The following is a 10,623-nucleotide window of genomic DNA, read 5'->3' on the forward strand; positions in this document are numbered from 1 at the left end:
ACAATTCGCTTTTGTTTTCTGTAGGACAAAATACAAAACTTTATAAATATTATGAAATTGAAGTTTTTTTGCTCCTTTAAGGTAGCAAATGAAGTGACAGTTTTATGTTTCCTTTATTTATATAATTTTTATGATATTTATTACTATTTTGTGATAATTCTAGATTTTTCAGGAGGAAAAAAAATCTACATAAAAATGGGCTTCCAATGTCCTATAATCTATTGTCAGGTTCTGCTAAGTATCATCTGGTCATTCATTCAATCATCTAAGTTCATTGCCTGTTTTCCCAAAGCAAACTTAATTCCAGAATAACTGTACTGAAAAAGGAGGGATGGATTTTAAATTAATGATGTTATTTCTAAGCCACTAACCAGAGATTTGTTCTCCTGAGAAGAACAAAAGTGAATATTCCAGTGTCATGTTAATCTGGAGCAAACCACAAACAATAGGCAACAGTGTGCTTAACATTAAACAAGAAGGGCTGGAGTGGTGGCTCAGTGGTAGAGCTCTTGACTAGCACGTGTGAGGTATTGGGTTTGATTCTCAGCACCTCATGTAAATAAATAAAGTTCTATCAACAAATAAAAAATATTTAAAAATATTAAACAAGAGAAGTCCACTTAAATATTTATCAAATTGCTTCAAGTAAACAAAAGGTGGTAAGTTATCATTCTTTTAAAAACAGAAACTCTCAACTTCTTTAATATTATCAAAATACTTTGAGCCATGTTAGAGATATCTCAACATATCTAACATTGTAAGTGATAGAATTGCTGAATTGAAATAGAGGTAGTATATTTCCTTAATATTTCTGTGACTAGAGTTCATAAATAGGGATACTTTCAAAACTGAGATTTGTTATTAATATATAAATGTGAAAAAATCCTTTGGCTGGGGTTGTAGCTCAGTGGTAGAGTATTTGTCTATCTCGTGTGAGGCACTGGGTTCAATTCTCAGCTAGCTCTCTCTCTCTCTCTTTCTCTCTCTCTCTTTCTCTCTCTCGATATAGATATGGATTCGATATAGATATAGATATTGATAGATACATTCACAACTAAATATATACATTCACAACCAAATATATTTTTTAAAAGTGCTTAAGTACAGAAAAGAAAACAATAGTCACACTGAGCTGCCTAACTCAGTTTAGATCACTAGTGTTTTCTATCTATATGTGAACTATGCATAAATAGTGGAAAAGGTAAGAATTTATGCAAGATTTCCTGCCCAGTACAGTATGCATTAGTTGTAAGTAGCAGAACACTTGAAATGTGGCTAGTATGAATTTAGATGCTCTATAAATGTAAAACACACACTAGATCTCTAAAATTATTAAAATTGTAAAATATTTCTCTAACATTTTATATTAAATGCATGCTGACAAGAAAACATTCTAGATATACTGGGTTAAGTTAAACTTATTATTAAAATAATTTTGCCTGTTTATTTTAAATTTTAATGTGGCTACTAGAAAATTTTAAATTACATATGTGGCTCTCATTTATGACTCATTATATTTCTTTTGGACAGTGAAAAATCAATATATCAACATTTTAGTCTGGATAATTATTTCTTATAGGGGGATATACAGTACATTTTATAATGTTTAGAAGCAGCTTTGGCCTCTGACCACTACATGGCAGAACATCCCCCCAAATTGTGAGAACCAAAAATGTCTCTCGAGACTTTCAATATCCCCTATGGGCAAAATTGAACCAGTGTGAGAATCACTGATCCATGACATTGAAATTGGTCTCATGTTACTATACCAAGACAATTTTATATTGCTATATTTGGGAAAGGAAAAGCATAGATACTGGAAATTTGAAAGCATTGCATTTGTTCATTTGATATAATTAGCATGAGAATTATTATATCTATTAAAAACACAATGCCATTAAATCGCATTGGGAGGACAAACACATATAGAAATAAGATAGCAAATATTCCTAAAACTGAATTCAAAACGATAGTTTTTAATTCAAAATAAAGACCAGTTCACAAAAATTGAGAAGTTTCAATATGTAATATTCATTTTTAAAAAGGTCATTTTTTGCAGACATAGTATCATTTTTCATAATTACAAATCTATGCTCTAAATACAATATCAATTTAAATTTGCATAAGCCACAGATTAATGTGGATACATTCTTTCCTTATGACTTTTGATGGCTTTTAAGTTTTTCAGTGTAAAATTTGTTCATATTTGACTTCATAATCAATGTTTTTACCAGTTAAGGAAAATAATGAAACTGTACATGTAACTCTTTATTAATTAACTATCCATGTAGCAACATAAACAGCAGCTCAAATTCCTAAAAATATAACTAATATATATTGATCATTATTAAGCAAAGGAATGTCTAGTATGTTTAGGTCAAACCTATAGTCTACAGCGATTTTTTTTAATCATGGTTCTGCTATGGGCTCTTTCAAATAGTCACTATTTCTTTATTGCATGATACCACACAACCGATAATTAGCTGAATTAGACCTTATATGTAGTATTAATGTTAATACAGAAAGTTGTTCCCAACTTTTAAAAAGTAACAATAGATCTCATGCCACATTTGTGTTCCAATTGAAGCAAAAGCAATAATTGAATTATTTGGCAAGAAAGTAAAATAAATTTATATAATGAAATATAATCATTTTGTGTATTTCTTAATTTAAATTAAGGAAATGTGCATTTGAATTCATATTAACTGCTTCCAATACATAGCAAAAAAAAAATTGATATTATTGACTTACTAAGTCTTCATTCAAAACATAGGGGAAGAAAAGAATTCCTCAGATAAGGTAGAATAGCTAAAAACACAACTAAGCATTGTTCTCAGTAAACACAAATAGCAGAATTTTCACCAGTACAACAAAGAACAGAATATAATAGAACAATTTATGTCAGCATGATTTTAATCAAGTACATCCTCTCTGAGGATTTTAAAATACCTGCCTATTTCTTTTTCTACCACTTTAGTGGTCTTGTATCCCAAGGACCATTACTAGCATGTGGTCCATTGATGGGCAAGCTGCTATTTTGAGTCAATAAATATCTGCAGGGCAGCAATAAATCTCTGTGACCAAGACTGTGATGAATTTGTGCAAATAAATTAATAAAGTATTTCTCTTTTTAAGACTACTACCTCCATTTCATGAGATTATTAATTTATATAATATGATCCAACTTGAAATAGTTATGAAGAGTGAGGGAGGGGGCCTATTAGTACATATGTCATATCAGTTTCTAAAATAATAGCATTTCAAAAGCAAAATGTCACTATTAATGCCCTGCCAGGTTCTATGCTTTTTATTACAATTCCAGCTAGCTTATCTCATATTGTTTAGTTCTAATCCACATACACTTCCAAGGGCCCATGGCATTCTTTGTGTACATATTTTGTAAATGTCGGTGGAAATTTTTGCAAAAGACAAGATCTTTGAGAATTGTGAAATTCTTCAAGAAGCTACTCTGGCAAAGTAATATCATTTAGGAGCATACCCTTCGGAAGAAACTTTTTAAATAACAGAAAGAAGATAATATGAAACCCAGGGAGAAAAAAAAACACACAAAGTCCCAGAAAAGGAAATATTCATTTAGAGCCACTAATCAGACATTCTCCAAGTAGTGAACAACTAATGATGGACATAACTTCTCTCTTCTTTCTCCCCCTCCCTTTTCTCATTCTCCTCGTCCTCCTTCTCCTTCTCTATGTCTCTCATTGTCTCCCTCCCTCTCAGACAATAGTCAGCATACAGAATTTCAGAGCAGATTAGGCCCTGGGCAGAACTTTAAAGTAAGTGCAGATTATGTGTGCTATTTTTTTAATATTTATTCTTAAGTTTTAGTTGGACATAACATCTTTATTTTACATTTATGTGGTGTTGAGGATTGAACCCAGTGCCTCATGTATGGTAGGTGAGCACTCTACCACTGAGCCACAACCCCAGTCTCAATGTGTGCTATTTTTACTATATGTTTCAGTTTCTCTATGCCACTTGTCTATCCCAAACAAGATTCACACTGGACCCTGGAGTTAAAATTGCCTTTTTAACCCACCATTGTTGAAACTATTGTTATAGCACCTAGTCATTCCTCAGGACCATTCTAGTTTATGATATTTACTCATGTAAAGATATTACAAAATAAATCATCCTTACTAGTGGCACATTCATTTTTAAATGACATATCACAGACAATAAATTAAATGAATAAATTTCTAAAACTGAACTATACAAGTATTGATACACACTGAGACAGAAAACGTGGGCCCAATTTCTTGTCAAGTTGTTTATTACTGAATAAAATACATGAATGTATTCACCTCAATCATACAATGCAGGAATTTTATCTACTCAGAACTTGACCCTAACAGTAACATAGCTAATAGGAAGTAAATTGTGGAAATCATTGTTCTATTGACATATAACATCATTAAAGACACAAGGACATTTATACAAAGACATTTTGACCTGGAGAGAAATGCAAAATGTTGGTATACATGAATAGTTTACTGAAAAGATGGGAAGCTCCATTATAAAAAAAAAAAGAAATATCCAGGTAAATTATTTAAGATATTTCAGTAAGACACAAATTCAACTTTTAAAATAAAATAAAAGGGTTCTGAATGGTTTATGATCCATTTCATTCCTAGGTCAGTCATGTGTGATAAGTAGCACGAGGATCCAGGGCAAATACAGCAAATGCAGTCCTTTGGAAAAATCTGCTACAAAATGAGTCTGCTTCAAGAATCTCAATAGAAATTCTCAATTGTAAAATATTTCTTCAGACACCAGGATCTAGAATATCAAAACAGTGTGGTCCTGAAAACAAAATTTGTTTTAAAAAATCACCAAAGAAACTCCAAAGGACTTTTGGAGAATGGCTGAATCTACATTCTGGAGTAAACTGTATACTGTCAACCATGCAGTTCTATATGTGCATATATAACACATTTAGGGTAAAATATCATAAAGTTTAAATAAATGTCAAAATTATTTTCTAATATAGGAAATATGTGTTTAATCATTAAATATGTTTGCACTAATACTTAGTTTTCTCAAAGACTTTAAGAGTTTCTATCTTTCCTGGAGAACCATTAATGAGATTTTTTTTCTGTAAAAAGCCAAAAAATATCTCTGGTTGTATACAAAGTCATATTCATACCATTTGTGTCTTCATGCATGTACTTAGGGTAATAAGGTCCATGTCATTCCACCATCTTTCCCATCCCCATACCCCCTCCCTTCCCCTCCAACCCTTTGCCCTATCTAGAGTTCTTCTAATCTTTCATTGCTCCACCTCCCAACCTCACTAGGAATTAGCCTCCTTATATCAGAGAAAAAATTCAGCATTTGTTGTGCGTAATATGAACTGTAATGCATTCTGCTATCATATAGAACAAATTAGAATTAAAAAAATAATGGTTGGTATAAGTAAGAGGGAACAGTTAATTTTGTGCCTCTGATGGAGACACAAATGGACAGGTTCTGAAGGTGCTTGTTGGTCTCTAATTGCAGACTTATGTTCTTTGATTTTTTTAAAAAAAAAGGACAGTAAAAAAAGTCAAAAAATAAATATTTTTACCCTTTATAGGACATATTGTTTCTATTGTACATAATCAACTCTAATATTTTATTATTTTTTTATACCAGGTATTAAACCCAGAGGCACTTAACCACCGAGCCACATCCCCAGCCCGGTTTTCCATTTTATTTGGATACAGTCTCACTGAGTTGCTCAGGGACTCACTAAGTGGCTGGGGCTAGCTTTGAACTTATGATCCTCCGGCCTCAGCCTCCTGAGCCACTGGGATTACAAGTGTGTGCCACCGCATCCAGCTTCTAATATTGTATTATGAAAGCAATAATAGATAATACATAAATGACTGGGAGTGGGTATTTTCCCATAAAATTTCTTTTATAAAACAGGCAGTAGGCTGGATGTGACTCACCAATTGTAGTTTGCTGATCTTTTCTCTAGACCATATTTATACATAAAAGTCTGTTCTTGAATGCAGATGTAGTTCTTTGAGAACTGTAGTTTCAGGAATATTAAGGAATACTGCAGTGGGATTATAATTTTAACCTCCACGCCGTCTTCTGGAAATAGTTGCTAACTTCCTCCAATAATAACCAAGAAAAATGATTGTGTATAGAATCCATTCACAACCTTTTATTTTTTCTACATTGTTTTAATATTTTATAGTTATTTTCTTTTTTTGCCTTCCTTGCAAGTTCACATTATAAAGACTAATTATTAACTTTTATGATGATCTTAGTCTCTACACTTAATCAAAAACTGAACATCTACGGGCTGAGGTTGTGGCTTAGTGGTAGAGTACTCGCCTAGCATGCATGAGGCATGGGTTCAATCCTCAGCACCACATAAAAATAAAGATCTTGTATCCACCTAAAACTAAAAAATAAATGTAAAAAAACCTGAACATCTACAGTTATTCTCAATAGTCACTATACACACTTAAATGCTTGAATGAACCAACATAATTTATATGAAAGCATATGTCTGGTTAGTTGGAACAATTTTGTCTATTGCCCCTATGTTAGACACTCTTTGGATTGTCAGGAGCGTTCATTTAAGCAAGATATTATTCATAGTACATCTCTATCTGACCTTTAGAGAAAAAGAAAAGCTGCTCTTTGCAGAAGTCATTGGCTCTACCTTTCTGTAATTTACAAATCAATTTGTTGGAATAATGGTAGTGTATTTGCAGATGTCCTATATGTCTGTCCCACAAATGCAATATACTAGTGTTTCTTTCAACATCTTAGAGGCTGGTAACTGCTATAATATTTTCATTTCTGATATATATCATTAACATGATCCTATCCTTCCATATGTCTGTAATCAAAATATTTGTGTGATTTTATGCTTGAGTTTATATCATCTACTTGGATTATTTTTGAAGACCTGCTAAATTCTATCACATACATTCCCTTAGTTAACAAATTCTACAGACTTCTAAAGTGAGGTCTCATAGAAGCAGCACACTCTGAAACACTAGTGGCATCTAATTAATGTTTTTTTTTTTTTATTCACTTCAAATAGAAGTATTTCAAAGCTAGAATCATATGCTAAACCCTTTTTTGAATGTCTTTGTGGAAATACTGCTTATTTAATCATTTTCTCAAAAATTTACATTTTCTAATATATGTGCATGTTTTCTAATGAATGCAATACATGAAGCATTAGTATAATACATACTTTGAAAATAAACAAAGTATGTGCTGGGTGCTATGGCGCAGCCTGTAATCCCAGCAGCTCAGGAGATTGAGGCAGAAGGATTGGAATTTCAAAGGCAACCTCAGGAACAGGGAGATGCTAAGCAACTCAGTGAGACTCTTTCTCTAAGTAAAATACAAAATAGGGCTGGGGATGTGGCCTAGTGGCTGAGTTCCCCCGAGTTCAATCCCTGATAACCCCCTCAAAAAGTAAAGAACCAAAATGTGTGTTTATGTGTGATGCACAATCAGAAAAATTTAACTGATAAGAGTATATGTTCATGCTATTCTAAAGGTGTAAAGTAACTTAAAGTGCTGAAAAAATATCAAATGTCTTCAGAGGCATAGGTCATAGGAAATAGAGAAACAGGGAAGTATATGAAGCAAAATAGGATGTATAGTACTTACTGGACCCAAGTTTGAGCACCCGTGTTGATATTTTGATATAGATCACTGTTTTAGTCAGCTTTTTCACCACTGTGACTAAAGGGCCCAACCAGAATGATTGTAGAGGAGGAAGAGTTTGAGGGCTCACAGTTTCAGAGGTCTAAGCCCATCCAAGTCTGGCTCCATTCCTCAGGGACATGAGCTGCTTCCCTCTGCTGAACATCATGGCAGGGGAGGGTGACAGAGGGAAGCAGCTCACATCATGGTGACCAGGAGGTAGAGACTCCACTCTCCAGATACAAAATATATACCCAGAGCCATGCCCCAATTTCTATCTCCTCCAGCCACACTCTACTGCTTTAATTATCACTCAGTTAATCCGTATCATGGCATTAAATCACTGATTAGGTTAGGATTCTCACAACACAATTATTTCTCCTATGAACCTTCTTGCATTGTCTCACACGTGAGCTTTTAGGGACACCTCACATCCAAACCATAAAAATGACTCTATAGCTAATCATTCCTGTGGGTAAAATACACATTCTGGCTTCATCAAACAGTTGGTTAGTTATATGCAATAGTTTCCTATATTATGACCTTATAATTTTCATGTTTCCCAACTTTGTAGATATTGCTTAGATATCACCTAATGTTTTGCATGCAATAGGCCCTTTTGCAGGAAATATTGTATCAACCAAATAACTCAAATGAGATTTTTCTATGCTTCACCATTGTGTAATAATCATTGAAATTACCATAAGAATTGTTCCATTAGTATTATAGCTTCTCACATAAGAAGCCTCAAACATTGGTAATGTTTACAGAAATGATTCAGGCAAAAAAAAAAAAATTAACCTAAGCTAACACATTTGTTGTCCCTATTTTAATTAGTCCCTCAATTTTCTGTTATATTTCCAAGTATCATTTTCGGGTTGTTTATTTCAAAACAAATACATAGGATTGAAATGTGTAGTCATTGGTAATTAACACAAAAAGTTTGAAAAAAATTCTGGAAATTCTAATTTTATCAGAGATGCCAAGTAACTATATATATTATATACATACACACACACACACACACACACACACATATATATATATATATATACTGACTATGTGTATATAGTGTGTATGTATGTGTGTGTGTGTGTGTGTGTGTGTGTACATTTTTTTTTTGTACCAGGGATTGAGCTCAGGGGCGCACGCACACACACACACGCACACACACACGCACACACACACACACAAATTCAATCTCCCTCTTTCAGTTTCTTGTAATAATGCTTGCAAATCATCGAGAAGCAGATTAAGGTCTATATTATAACTACTGTTATGGAAAAAACATGTTCCTTTGTGCCCTGAGTTTGTTTTACATAAGATAATCATATAATCTATTTGTTGCACAACTTGAAGCTCTTAAAGAAAAAATATAAAAATGTTTGATCCTCTCACTGCCCCTTTAAACTAGCTGTAGTGCTAACTCTATCCCTCTGTAGGATGCACTTTTAGGCAGATCCCATAAGGCTGATGATCATGCACAGGTAATAAAAAGATCATTAGCCACATTTAGTCATAAAAATAGTCTCACTTTTGTAATTAAGTGTTCAGTTAATTATGAATATCAAAATTCCATAACCTTATTCAATTAGGAACAGGTCCTCAATCCAGTCCTGCCTCACTTTTTTTTAATATGGAATGCTTCATGAATTTGCATGTAATCCTGGCACAGGGGCCATGCTAATTTTCTCCGCATCATTCCAATTTTAGTATATGTGCTGCTGAAGTGAGCACCTTGCTTCACTTTGGGGGTATTATCCTGTTCTTCATCTTTATTATCTCTACTTTAAATTCTTCTTACTTTCCTCACATTTCTACCTACAATGGACAGACTATAAATCATGAAAAATGTTATTTCAATGTCAGATTTTCTTTATGTTTAACTCTATGACATATTACTAACATCAGTTATTATTTCAGGTAGAGCTTTTTTCTGTTTGTGAATATTGTTGAGAAATATTACAACTGGAGCCACCCAAGTTAACTGCTCTTGATTTTGAAAATGTTTCCACTGTGGCTGGTAGCTTAGGATACTTCTCTCAGTTTTTATTCCAAGGCTGAGTCACATTCTAAAACCAGGCAATAACTTTAGGAAGAATTTATTAAGGAACCCAGGCATATTTCCTTATGTAAAATTTACACAATCCATTTTAGTTTTTAAATCATTGTTTTACTCTTCAGTTTTTACATTTGGTGAATGAACAGTTTTACTTCCATGGCCTCACTATATATTTGTTAGAATATATATTTTTTTAGATTCAAGACTTTTACTTCACTATGACCCACATTCTGGGAGTCAGTTTTTATTTTCCAAATGGTTGAGTTATCATTTACCATATTCACCACAAGTCTTTGTTTTTGAAGAAATAAATCATTTTTGACTCCTTGCTGAGAACATTTCTTTTCTCCTCAGAAGTATACACTATCTAGATCATGGTGTTTATCCTTCCTAACTTTTCTATTTCATCACATGTGTATGGGTCCATGAACAATGTATTATATATTTGTTTTTCAAGCTTCATAAAAGGGATGCAATATCATTTGTGTTTTTCTGAAATTTTACTTCTCTCTTTCTTCCCCTCCCTGCCCCCCTTCCTTCCTTATTGATGTGTTAGGGATCAAAACCAGGGCCTCATGCATACTAAGAAAATTAATTTAAAAAAACAGTATTAATAGCACATACACATTATAATCCATGATACATGAGTACTTCTTCATTTTAATCTCTGATAAATACTTCATTAATGAGATACATAATTTATTGATCTATTGTTTATTTTACACAGGCAGTATACGACTTCTAATTTTTCATGACAATGTTATATTATATAATCATGCAACTCTTTCCCCTTTTTTCTAATATATTTCTGTAAAATACAGAGTTAATGTTAAAGTATAAACATCGTTTAATTATTTCAAAGCTTGTCAAATTACCTT

General features: G+C 32.9%; 1 non-coding gene across 1 annotated transcript; it reads right to left on the reverse strand.

The window, feature by feature from the left end:
• Positions 1-9,313: 9,313 nt before the first annotated feature.
• Positions 9,314-9,420, reverse strand: LOC143639634 (U6 spliceosomal RNA). The gene has a single exon (XR_013154777.1). It is a non-coding gene; the product is annotated as a U6 spliceosomal RNA (small nuclear RNA).
• Positions 9,421-10,623: the final 1,203 nt, after the last annotated feature.

Source organism: Callospermophilus lateralis, chromosome X (genome assembly GCF_048772815.1).
Source record: "Callospermophilus lateralis isolate mCalLat2 chromosome X, mCalLat2.hap1, whole genome shotgun sequence".
Taxonomy (NCBI): Eukaryota; Metazoa; Chordata; class Mammalia; order Rodentia; family Sciuridae; genus Callospermophilus; species Callospermophilus lateralis.